At 38.2% G+C, this 13,291-nt stretch overlaps 1 long non-coding RNA gene across 1 annotated transcript in view; it reads right to left on the minus strand.

Moving 5' to 3' along the window:
* Nucleotides 1–9,323: 9,323 nt before the first annotated feature.
* LOC120784546 overlaps nt 9,324–13,291 on the minus strand; it is a 35,193-nt gene continuing 31,225 nt past the window's right edge. The window contains exon 4 of the long non-coding RNA XR_005706460.1: nt 9,324–9,485. This is a non-coding gene — a long non-coding RNA (uncharacterized LOC120784546). The remainder of the gene's footprint in view (nt 9,486–13,291) is intronic.

A 13,291-nucleotide genomic window follows, 5' to 3' on the forward strand; every position in this document is an offset into this window, starting at 1 on the left:
AGCCTTTGCTTGTAGCCAGCATATGCTATGACGTAGATGAAATGCACCATATAAATACACATCAGAACTGTGGTGACTGTTGAAATGTGGGGACTGCAAGAAATTTGATCGGTCAGGTTGGGCTGCTTGTGCTTTCTCACACAAGTTTCTGATGCAAGAAGAGCTTGATGAGAGTGAAGTCAAAATGAACTAAGCTGAAAAAAAAGCTCAGATATCTTCCTATTATCAGTAGCACACATCTAGCAAAGCAATCTCTACTGCAAACATTCTGCTCACCACGATCGACACTATCACAGCGAATGAAAGAAAGTACAATAACTTCACAGAATAGTCCCACACAGTCTCACACATAGTACATACTCATACTTTAATCTCTTCCTCCACACAGACAGTCAGTTGAGGTGGAGCAGTGATGGTAATGGATAGAAGTAACCTTTGATCCCTGAGAGGAAATCGTCTTCTTCCCCCTCCCTCCTTCCCCTGGCTCAGAGTTTCCACCTATGCCATGATGACGTGCTGTGTTGCTATCGCCTGCGGATGGAACCAATAGTCAGACACACACACACACACACACACACACGCACACACACACAAACATTAGCTTGGCCACAGCAGTTCACTTTGACAGAACAAAAGAGATTGAACAAGAGAGAAAGACTTGATTTTGAGGGAAAAAAGAGAGAAAGAGCTGAAGACTGAAGCAATGAGGATGGTAATTGTGGTGACTTGCTTTGAGTGAATGTGTGTACTCATTAGGGAGTTGTGGTAAGACGTGAGTGCAAGAACAGGAGAGACGGCTTGTGTGTTGGGATAGAGAGTCTGGACATGGTACCCCACCCATCTTGTTGTGGTATTGTTACCATAGTGATGTTTTATAGGATAACTCTCCATACACTTCCCTCTTTCCGTCCCCTCTACATTTCCTCTTCTCTCTTTACCTATGCCTATTTTCTTTCTTTCTTGCCCTCTCTCCTTCTTTATGTCTTTTTCCATATACTTTCCATATCTCGCCACCGCCACCCACACCGCCTCCTCTTCTCTCGTCCCCTGTAGTGGCCACACAGACCTCAAGGCCACAACCTGTGAGAATTACAGTTGACATGTATTCAATCATCATCCTCTCTCATAGGACAATGAGCAGCATTTACCAACAGAGCCATATGCTTGCAACGTGGCAACTCCGACAGATTACATATATGATATTACGAGCCAAAAAGTACTCACAGCGTGTAATATATGAATGGATACATTTATTACAATTTTAATTTTTCTTTGTGTATTTAATCTTGCGCTGCTGCAGCTTTTACATTAATCTGGTGACATTTGATCCAGATGTGTGCCATGTTCAAATACTTACGGAAATGTTAACAAGTATGGAAATGTTCCTGGGTTGGACCACCCTAGCAAGATAATGTGGTCGTGGCCTTTACTTAAAAGTGACTTTGGTGCCTATTCAGACATAAAACTAACTGGTTAAATTGCCATCAAATAAAAAGGGACTAAAAATTAGACCCAGTTTTATAAGATGAACAAAAAGCAGGTCAAGTGTAGCTATCAACAGTGTGTTTATCAATGACTTACCATTAATTTGGCTTCAGCAGTTCCTGTTTTATAGAGACTTTAATTTAAATAATTATATCACAACCCATCGATGCAATTAGATTTTTTATCACAATCTTACAAGTTAGTACAAGTATGTTCGCTACTTGATTGCATTTGTTTTTGTAATCTGAAATTATATATATTGTATCTTTTTGTGTTTTTTTTACAAAGCAAGAAATGTGAGCGAATATCAAGTGATATTCAGAAATCTGTTTGACAAATTGCCTTAAGCTAATTTTGCCACTAATCAGGGTACAATGTATTATTCTAAATAAATATACTTGTTCATACACTGGTATACAGTCTGCAGTATATACACTCTTAACTAACGAATTAGTTGTATATGCAGCATGTATTGTTAATATGAAAACCAACTGGCAAATAAAACCATAAAACATTTCACTGCTAGTCTCTGAGAACCCAAACAGAAGAAATGGTTGTCACTGTTTGTAGCAGACTTCTGAAATATGTCTTCGGTTCAAAATCAGGTTTAAAAACAAATCCTCAGAAAAGGAAGAAAAGTCATGAAGTATAAGGGGATAACACAATGTTAAGTATATGTTTTTTGAGCCTTTAAAGAGGGGCCTGGGTCTACCGGACTCCCAGAAAGAAAATTAGGCTTAACGTAATTTATTTTTACAATCAAATTAAAGTAATAGTTTAAGTGGTTTCAGGCACACTGATGATGATGATGATGATGAGGTTTGGTTTGGATCATTTATATATGTTTATGCAGTGCCTTGATTTGATTTATGTGCTGTTTGCAGAGGATGCTGTGATGTGCTCATGAGTCTTGTTATGTTGTCATTTGTGTAAAATACCACACCACCATCGCATCTGGGTCATAAGATCCTGTAACTTTTTCTGACGTGTACACACGATAAAAAAATACTAAAGAAAACAGATGAAATGCCCAGTCATTATTTTTTACTATGTATTTTACTATGTCTACATAATTTTTTATTTTTTTTCAGACATTTTACTGTACATATAGGATACATAAAAATAGGGGTACAGTACAGTTTACATTTAAGAAATACTGGTACTACAGTCACAGTTTTCATTTTTATCATATTTATTCAAAAACAACTTGAGCTATAGAAGCCGTGATTTATGATTAACACTTTTTCAATGTCCTTCACTAGCAATTGAGACACAAATATTTCCCGTGCACAGAGCAAATGCTTGGCTTCTATTGCTCTGGTGATTTGACATTTAGTTACTCAGAATGCATATATCAGTCCAAGATGATGGAATGACTAATAATCTACAGAGAATTCAAGAGAACATGGGATTTAAAATTCTGATTGATTGATTACTCCATATATAATTCCAGATGAAACATGTCATTGTATCCCCATACACTTTTGTCTTCTGTCCTCTTCTGACATCCATCTTCTTTAACAACTTTACAGTTCTGATGCCAAAAGATTGAACTCTAGTTGAAGTTTTTATGTCATGTGTCATGGATTTGTCGGGTGTATATGAAAAAGCTTTTTAAAGTCACACAAGAGCATATATTGAAAACGTTACAGACGTTAACTGCGCTGCGTGCTCCGCCAGTTTTATACATGAAGTTCAGCTTGTAATGCTGAACTGACGCAAAAGCCCGACTGAGACTAAAGGCGGTGTAAACGTTCTGTAAAGTCTTTACTGAAGCAAAGGTCAGTACACAGGCAGCAAGTCAGGAACAGGCAAAAAAAACAACAACAAAAAAAAAAATAACAGAAGGCTACTCAAAAGACGAGGTCCAAAAACAGAAGAGTCCAACAGAGAATACAAACACTACCAAGAACGTTGGAACGCCTGTTTCTGGGAATGAAGACAAACTGGCACAGAGGGAAGGGAGCACAGAGACTTAATACAGTAGGAAAGGGCAGAAACTGACACCCAGGGGCAACTAATTAGTGCGGGGCAGACAATCACAGCGGCTGAAAACACACAGGGGCAGGAAGTGAGGATATGGAAAAAAGAAGAAAAGAGGGTGAGAACACAAAATAAAACAGGAAATGAACAATACTCCTGAAAAAGACACCCTGATGTTGTCATAGTGATGTCATTAGGGTTACCTCTACTTGGGCTTGAGACTTAAAATGTCTAGCAGAAAGCCTGTGTTACAAACTGGAGGTGTAGAGTTTGAAAGAATAGGGCATTTAGGAGGCAGGTAGGGTCTAATTGAACCTACCGAGTTGCATCATGGGAAATGTTGGAACCAGTGTTTTGGGGGGTTGACAAATGTTAGGCACCAAAGCTCAGGATATCTTTGTCTCTGCCACTTCGATTTTGACCATACTATTTTAAATCTGTTTCTCCCAAGTCCCCCGATTTTATTGAAGTGCAATACTAAATATCTGGAGGAGCCCTTTAATGCCTAAGCAGCCACTCATTTCTCATTAGCTTTGCTTTACAAGTTTATTAGATCACATGTAATTTTTTTTCCCAAAAAAATCAACCTCTCCTCACACTTCCCTTCTGTCAGTAACAGGGGGGCACACACTCGTATAACTGTTCAGGTCTGAATGACATGTGTGAAGCAGGAAGTCAGCTGGTCATTCTTTACTGCCTCTGCTGTCCTCTCCTCTGCTTCAAAGAGTTGCTATTATCAGAATAATTGTTTTACTCCGGGGACTCAGTGGCTTTTATCTGTGAGCTAAATGATGGCTATAAATTAGTAATGGGTTCTTTCTGACTGGCTGGAAAACCGGTGGCATTGCTTGGTTGGCTGTGGAGTGATTTGAATCAAATACCGTGTCTTGTGAGTACGTGTTTTTACATATTTTGATCTGAAAACAAATTTTATTGAAAGGAGATGTTGTGTTTTTTGTGATAACTAAATAGGCCTCAATGTTGAAAGATTTACTCAGAAAATGACATAAGTGTTTGAAATTCGTGCTAATTCTTTGGCACAGATCAATCGTCATTATTCTCTGTTTTCACATTTATTTTCAACTGTTTGAGAAATCTGTTTCTGGAAATCTGTTTGAAATCTGCATTCTTTCTCACTCATTCACTTACTCAGATAAAACTACATTCCAGTCTTAGCTGACAAGCTAAGGTGTTTTGAACTTATAACACTTGAACTAATATTATTCTCTATCTGATTCTCCGCCGTAAAGACACAATGATCATTATAGACAACTGGTGGCCTTGGGTTAAGGATTCATCATAAGCTGAAGCTGGTTATAAAACACTTCCAGACACTGCAGCCTTTGTCTTTAAATGAGCATGACAGCATTTTTCACTAACAGCTGTGAGGCTGGAAGTGGGTATTAAAGAGAAGCAGGCCTCGTTGTGTGTTGCTTCCTGTAATGGATGCTACAAAGCATGACAAAATTACTCCCTATGAATTGTGAGTCATAGATGTAAATGATGACTGTGAGGGGTGGATGACATTATGACTACACATTCTCTCATGTGTTATCAGTTAAATATTGTTCACGTTGTAATGGATGCTTATTATCTCGTTAGTCTTCAGCATACACATGTAAAGTAGGTTAAAGTAACAGTAAACTTCTTACTAGTTTGTAAACCACATTCATTTCTGTTTTTGTGGTCAGCTGATTTTAAATGATAAGAAGTGAGACATTTATGGTGATGAAGGCCATAAAGGGAAACTAGTGGGATTTTTGCAGGTACCTATGCAGGATGTTATGGATCTATGCCTCATAGACAGCCAGTATAACTAACTTCATATAATAGCCAAGAACCTGATCTGCGACATGGTGTTACAACCTGCTCCACTGCAAAGGAATGGCAGAATTACTTGTAGATTCAAGATATTCATTTTCTGAACAATTAAATTTATATTAACACTGACAAAAAAAATCACAAGACCCTTTAGTAGCTGCTCTAGTAATTTCAATCACAATCTTTTTTAGGAGATGGAGTTTGCCCAGATGTGATGGAATAGTTTTTTTTTCTGAGCACTTTGAGCACACCATCAATTTTTCTTCCAAGGTCAAGAATTAACTCCCAATGTCATATCAACTTTGTTTTACAAGCACTACAGATTTTAAACTTTGTACTTATTAATGACTCAGATGTAGCAAAAACTGTTATGAAAGACCTCAGACAAACCACCTCTCCGCATTACTGCCAGTCACCTTCTCCTTGCTTTTCAAGCCATTGTGGATCCAGTGAAGCTGTTTGCAGTTATTTCTATAAACTGCAAACCAGAGTCTATGAGGATACTGAGGGCACTTGCTTGGTAATTTTGTTTGACTACAAGGTATTTCTGACCCTCTTTTTACAAATCAAATTAATTCATCCTGAAATACCAAAGTACTGTCAAAAAACAAGTACTGGTGGCGTACCTTACATTTGACTCAAAAAGTCACATTTAGATGGCTATAAATGCGCCATTTAAAAAATTCATAATAAATGTCAGACGTGGTGTCAGCCCTTCAGAAACCAACAGCTAGGGTTTCTAGGGTTTCTATAGCTAGGCTATAAGACGTGTTTTTCACTTTTGTTTGGGTGGAACTCACGTAATAAAACAGTCAATTAATCAATTAGTCAATCTTCAGACAATTATTTAGACAATGTATTAATAGTTTCAGTCATTTCCCTGCAGAAATGTCCAACATACGCTGGTTCCAGCCTCTAAAATGTGAGGAAACGCAGCTTTTCTCTGTTTTATATAATTGTAATCTGAGTAGTTTGGGGGGTTTGAACTGCTGGTTGAACAAGCTATTTGAAGATGTTACTTTGGACTCGGAGAAATTGTGGTGGGTATTTTTTGCACTACTTTCTGACATTTCATTGATTAAACAATGAATTGTTAAATTGAAAAACTAATCAGCAAATGAATCGATAGTGAAAATACTCATTACTTGCAGCTCTATGTATCTTTTTACTCTGCTCAGAGAGCCGTGGAAAGGTAAAAAAAAAAGGGAAAAGGGTGTTCACAAACAGTGACAACTTCTCATCATAAAATGACTCTGCAATAAATGGAATGTTACACATCAATGATTGATGGGCAAGACGACTGCCTTTGAAGGGCTGCCTGACTGACCAACCCCTAACACCCCCTCTCCCAATAACCCTAACCCAGAATAAAGCGGCATTAAATGACCCATGAAAAGCTTAAAATGTGTAGACATAACACGCAAAATGTCTTGAAAAGCAGCGTGCTATTCATAAACCATCACATGATATCATATAGCAACACATGGCAATCACACTTCACCAAGTGAGACCAGCCTTAACTCAGCTGCACAATCACAGAGTGCACAGAGGGTGAATAATGATCATAAGCATGACATTAGTTACTGATGTTTCACCAGAGCCCTGCCCTCCATATATCAAAGTGTGTTAGGTACGAGATCCCCATAAGGTTACTCAGGCGACATGTAGAAGTAATGTATGTATTCATTGTCTTTTAAAATTAGAGGGTGTGGAAGTGCCCACCATGACGGTCTAAATTTACCACTTGGTTGTTCCTGTTTGGAACCTGCAACCTGAATTTGAAAAAGATTCACATTAGCATTAGTTCTACCATTAAACTAATGCAAACAGTGGGGCTAGATGAGAAATTTGGAAGACACAATATAACATGCAATAAAGGACATGAACTGGAAATGAACCCAGGCACACATGCGTATATAATGTTCATTCTGGAACACTCCATTAAAGGGATATCCTGTGGCTTCATACTTACACAAATTAATTTTGGAAAGTTTCTCTACTTTATGGGGGCTTATAATAAGAGAAGTAGGACAAAGAAGACAGTTTTTGTGCAACAAACTAAGCCTGCTGCTTATCCACCCTGTCTTTGTTTCTGTATTAGCTTTATTGTTGTAGGCTAAATGTCATCTACATCTTACTTTCACCTTTTAATTAGCTTTATCTTCATGTTGTCTTAATTTAGAGATTTCTTGATTGCGGTTCTCCTGCAGCAATGACACAATAAAAGCACTTAATCTTATCTCACATCTTATTTGACGTCTGCATAGGAGCTTCTGAAGATGTTGGCAAGTGATATGTCGGCTTTAAACCATTACATTATCAGTATGTCCTGCTGTCTGACCACTCCGTGGACCTTTCTCTGTGCTCCTTGGTCTTATCTGAACAGACAGGCAAACATGTGACAGACCTGGACCCCTGCTAGTCCAGGATCAGAGGAAGTTTGCGTCAAATTCTTCTATCTCTGCAACACCTCCACCTTTGGTGTGAGAAACACTGGTTCTGTCATGCAGAAATGCACATACCCACTCTCTCTCACAGACACGTATACAAACAGGAACCACCTCTGCGCCCCTGCATTTCATCCTGAAGTTGATTTGTTGACTGGGTGGCCACACACTCGCACATAAACCAAAGCCCTGCTTTCCCTTTGATTCAGACGTGGTCAGTGGCCAGACATAATCGCCTGCGTGATCTCTAGCCTCAGGGGTTAGAGTGCAGAATGTCAGGTCCAGGGTCCCAGAAGTTCACGGGTCACATTTGACCCTCCAGGTCTACGGACGCAGAACCAGCTGGAAAGTCATGTATGAAAGAGCTGCAAAATGAAGGGGTCTTAAAACTTTGTAAGCCTCCAGCAAAAAACAAGAATGTCTAAAAAGACTGCAATATTGAGAGGTCTGGACCTTTTTTGGCCTGTGGAGAAAATTTGGGTATTTAGAAAGTATTAGTGTTGGTTTTAATTTAATTCAAGATGAATATCTGTGTAAGAATTTGCACCAACTCATCATTACACACTGATATACACTATGCACAATTGCACTTGAACATGAACATTGTATCAGAAAGCCAGGAGCGCTATTGTTTCCTCAGGGATTTCAATGCTATTCTATTGGATTCTATTTCTCTCTTTTTTTGACATAACTCTTCTAGTTTTAGCATGTATATGCCTGTATTGTTTTATTGGGAATCAGAATACGTCATTATTGTCTTTCCTGCATGTGATGAAGTCATCCACCTCAGTTTCCTCTGCTTCTGTTGGTCTCAGTCTCTCCCAATTCAGGGTTTAGAACCTCATGGGATCTGTTGATATGAACATGGAAGTGGATAATGTAATACAATGACTATTATCATCTGTAGTTTTATTTTGGCATCTTGTAAAGACCCCTGGAAGCTCTTGTAAAAGTCTGGGCAAAATAGTCACTGAACCATACATAAAAACAGCATGATTTATATTAATTTGGATAATGATAATTCTTTACTTGTGTGATATTAAAACATACAATATCTTCGTTTAAGTTGCAAGTATTGCAAGAATTTTATGCATAAAAACAGTGCAACAATGGGAAAAATAAGGAATTTAAAAGAAACCAAAATTAGATTTATTAAGTCTTTTTTCATTAGCTTTTCTTAAGTCAGTTTACACACTTGTGATAATCACACTAAAGAGACAAAGTGGCCATTCGTGAAGTTGTGTAAAGATCAGTGGGTTAAAAATGAAAACAGAACATAAAATAACCACAAAATTGTACAATAAAGCATAGCAAGGATACTGCAAGAGTCACTTATCTGCATATGGGCCATAACAGCTTTGAGATTTCACCAAAAATGCTCTATTAGTACAGTGCTACAGACACCAAAGCACACCCACAGAGAGGCTATCAGCTCTAAATCTCACAGATACATCACTGTCAGTGACCTGTAAACCCTGCTTCCTACAAAGGGAATCCTATATGTTTTAGTACTGTCATTCCAAACAGTCATCCTTCAGGATGTCTGCTAAGTTAGTGATAAGAGAATAAAAGAGCATCCATGATGTAATACCCAACATCTTACAAAGGGGAATGCATACCTGCTAATGGGAAGGTATTTAAATTACGCGTCTTCAGCCTTCATGTTAAAGCCTCTGCAGTCCTGTTTTGTCACAGCTTTTAAAGAGAAGGACTGTCAATCTTTCGTTTTTTATTCCTTTCCCAGCAGGCCTGGCGGAGATAAAGAAGGGAGAATATAGGACATGCTGTTGAAGCGTAGGTATATTTCAACCAGAGGTCAGAGTGGACAAGCCACAGCTGTCCAGGGTGGGATGGACTGGTGCCTGCAGTGATCAATAATCCGGAGGTTCCAGCCACCGCATCCCACCCCCTCTCTAAACCGCTGACCCACCCGCTGATCTCTCACTCAGTGGCTCTCACACCCTCTCATTCATGGTCACCTGATCTTTCACACCAATTCTCTCTGACCCAAAAATTAGACTTACTTATTCTTTACTTTTTTTCTTTCTCTCAGCCTGTGTTCTATGTGTGTTCCTTGTGTTTAGTGTCCATTCTATCATTATCACACGTTTTTTTTTTTTCTTTTGTCATCCTGTAAACGATTTATTTTCCAAAGGAAGTTTTGCATTGGGTTTTAGATCAAACAAACTTAGCTTTGAAGCACACAAGATTTATGATAGAGAGTCTTTTTTTCACCAAGGCTATTTCCAAACGTCAACATGTTTCCAACCATTAAGATAATTCAAAAAATGTGAAACAAGACAAAGGCCACATTCAGACTGACTTAAACCCCGCATGAATAAACTGCAGCCCATTCAGTCATTTGAATAATACCAGCTTCTTGGATAATTTTCCAGAGTTACATTTGCCAATTAGCACTAAACACAAAGAACAACTGAGACTGTTAGAAATGTCATTAGTTTTGCTGGTAACTGGTCATAAACCAAAGAATTGGACAAAATCAATTTGGATCATGTTGAAACTCATTGAGGTTCATCTGAAAATAAGATTGAGGTCCCACTGATAAAGTAATACTTTACACGAGGAATAGTGTATATTAATGTCATATTCGAAGGGAATGCTTAATTTATTAACATAGCATTTTTTTCCAGCATTAATAGGCAAATTCAAGCATGTATTTAAATAAGACAAAAACCTGGAAGTACTGAATTAAATCCAGAATATACTTATTTTCAACATGATGATATGCAAAAACTCTCTGTATATATTTCACAATGATGCAAATCTCTGATTTGTTCAGATTTGTAGTAATTACTGGTTTGAATTATGTACTTTTACCACTCATTTACGAACAACAAAATCATTGAAGAAGCAGTTCTGGTGGTATTAGTTTAACCCTTGGAGTAAAGGCAGCTTAAAAGCAGGATGTTAAGATAGGAAACAAATGACTTAAAGTATTCTGAAATGAAAAGTCGAAGATGGCAGTTGTATGACATATATCCTGCCCTTTCCCACAAAAGTCAATCATCTGCTTTATAATAGCTGAACTGGTAACATATCAAGCCAATTGTGTTGCTGCGCTGACGCAAGCAGAGTGGAGTATAAAATGCGGTAGAAAGGCATTTTAAATGTTATTTTAGGGCAAAGTCACCAAAGTTTTTAAACGGTTTTCATCAGATTTGACTGTTGATTCTATTTCTCCATTGAAAGTTACGGCTCGCTCCGCATTCATTTACATAGGGGTCTGGTCTTGTTAGCATGGAATAACTGCCCGTGGGCGATGCCAAGATGGCTGCTGAGTGAAGAGACTTGCCTATAAGGGCTTTTATCAAGGTCAGCTATTATCAACCTTGGCTCTCATGTTCCCATTCTAAAACGCTTGCATGTCATGTGAACATACGATGTGAAGTCTCTTTCTGGAAGCGGAAGTACAGTTTAGTACTGTGCTAATCGATCTTTGCGAAGTTAAGTGAATCATGTTTCAGCTAGATCAGTTTGCCTTGTCTTAGTGTGTCCTTTGAAGAGGTGATTAACCACTTCCAATTCATCTTCACTTTGTGTCAGACATGGTACGAGTCAATTCAGAGGGGTAACATCTTTTTTGCTGTGTAATACTTTGCTTAGACCACATCTATTCTCACTAAAATCAACACTTTTACCCTCAGTTTTGGCCTTAAGTCCACTCTAGACTAATGTTTTTCACCAAAAAAAAAACGATATGTATTTATGTTTATGTTGCAAGATAATTTTGTGAACATAAAGATAACTTAGTTTTAGATTGTGGCTTTTAGGTTGAAAACAACCTAAAAACTGGTCCGGAAACCATCTTTTTTCATACGTATGAGAACAGAACCTGCCTGAAACACTGCCAAGACAAAAGTTCAAAGGGTGTGGCTAACATTTCAATTGTTACAGATATACTCTATTATACCAGCCTGATTCACATCAAATATTGATTTGAAGTGAAAGAAAATAAAACCAAAATAGATTTTCTACACATGTTTATTCGATATATAGTATCAGCCCTTGAATCAAGCCAGACAATTCTTTCCAATGTAAATTAAACTGAATTTTTTTTAAATTAAAGGCAGTTACCATTAGCATAGCAATTAGCATGTTATCACTGATCAGCCAATTCTTGACTGAATAAAGAACTGTTTGTTCTACTAAATGCAACATGCTACAGAAATGATTTATATTTATATTTGTGTTAACACAAGAGCATCTTTACCAGACAATGTGGCATTGTGAGCAAGCACAGCAGCCTGTCCCTTTTATATCTTAAAGAGATCTATTATGGCCTGATTGCTATCTGGTCAACAGTCACTTGATTTGTGTGTTTCACCACGTGTGGCACATTGGAATCTATGATCTTTTACTCTTTGTAGTATCCAGGCTACTCAGGATCATTTCATTAAGCCCAACATTAGGGACTTATCAGTTCCTTTCTGGATGACATCAGATTTACTAGTGTATCCTCACAAGTATTCTGGTCACTGTCATTGGCCACCCCATACACAATGGTAAGCATCCTGTCAGTGTTAGGAAAGTGTACGGTCTGGATGGAAATGTCTCATAGGCCAAGATAATGCGGGCACAAGGTGCTTGGAAATCTGGCTTTTGTAACAAGTACGTGACAGTGGGTGAACGGGGGCCATGAGAAATCAATATGTTACAACACTGCTAACCTTACTTCCCCTCTGTTGTACTTCATAAACCCCAGTAGATTTTCCAAGGAGAGGGGCCTTACTGAACAGCAAGCATCTTATCTTGCAGTGGCTTCTCTAGATATTTATTTGCTGGCTGTTTTACAGTAAAAGCATGGACAGAAACAAAACCAAAATTATCCAGATTCCTCTTGTACAAGGGGGGATACAGATCCTGCAGTGCAGCAGTAGTTAAAGGTCAGAGCCAAGTCTGGGCACATACTAACAAAATGTGACCTACCTGGATTTTACCTGGTGCTCAGCACAAAAACTGGGCTCTGGATCTTTGTAATCAGCGCAGTTGTATTTTAATTTGCATCAAGGAATTAATGATTCATAGCATATGGTTATTCCATCAGATTTTGGGGAAAATGCACTGGTTTTTAAGGTAGCTTGCACACTCAAAACTTGAAGAATTAATCCCCCTTACCAAACACGTATATGAATATTAAATCTTTGTAAAGTCAGAATTGGGGTCGTAGGGGGAGCTACAGCAGTAAACGGTGTTGGGATGAGTGTATCAACTGAGTATCAACTGAGAAATGTCAGATTTTAATGGTCACACTGTACACCTGTATGAATTTGATTTGAGCTAATGTTGGTGGGATGTCGCTGTTCTGCCATAACTAATGCTGTTCTCCACTGAGGTATAACTAGATGTGGTTGGCTGATCCAATTGCATTTTAATCGCAGTGCATTCTGTCTGCATTCAAACCTTGACTTTTTTTACATTGTGAATGACACTGTCGTATCTGTACTTGTTCAAAACAACGTCATATCCACCATGACAGTATTTTTACAGTGTCATTCTTAACAGAAGGCGAAACTGAATCTGCATCATCTCAAAAA

The sequence above is a fragment of the Xiphias gladius genome, chromosome 22, assembly GCF_016859285.1.
Source record: "Xiphias gladius isolate SHS-SW01 ecotype Sanya breed wild chromosome 22, ASM1685928v1, whole genome shotgun sequence".
Lineage (NCBI taxonomy): Eukaryota > Metazoa > Chordata > Actinopteri > Istiophoriformes > Xiphiidae > Xiphias > Xiphias gladius.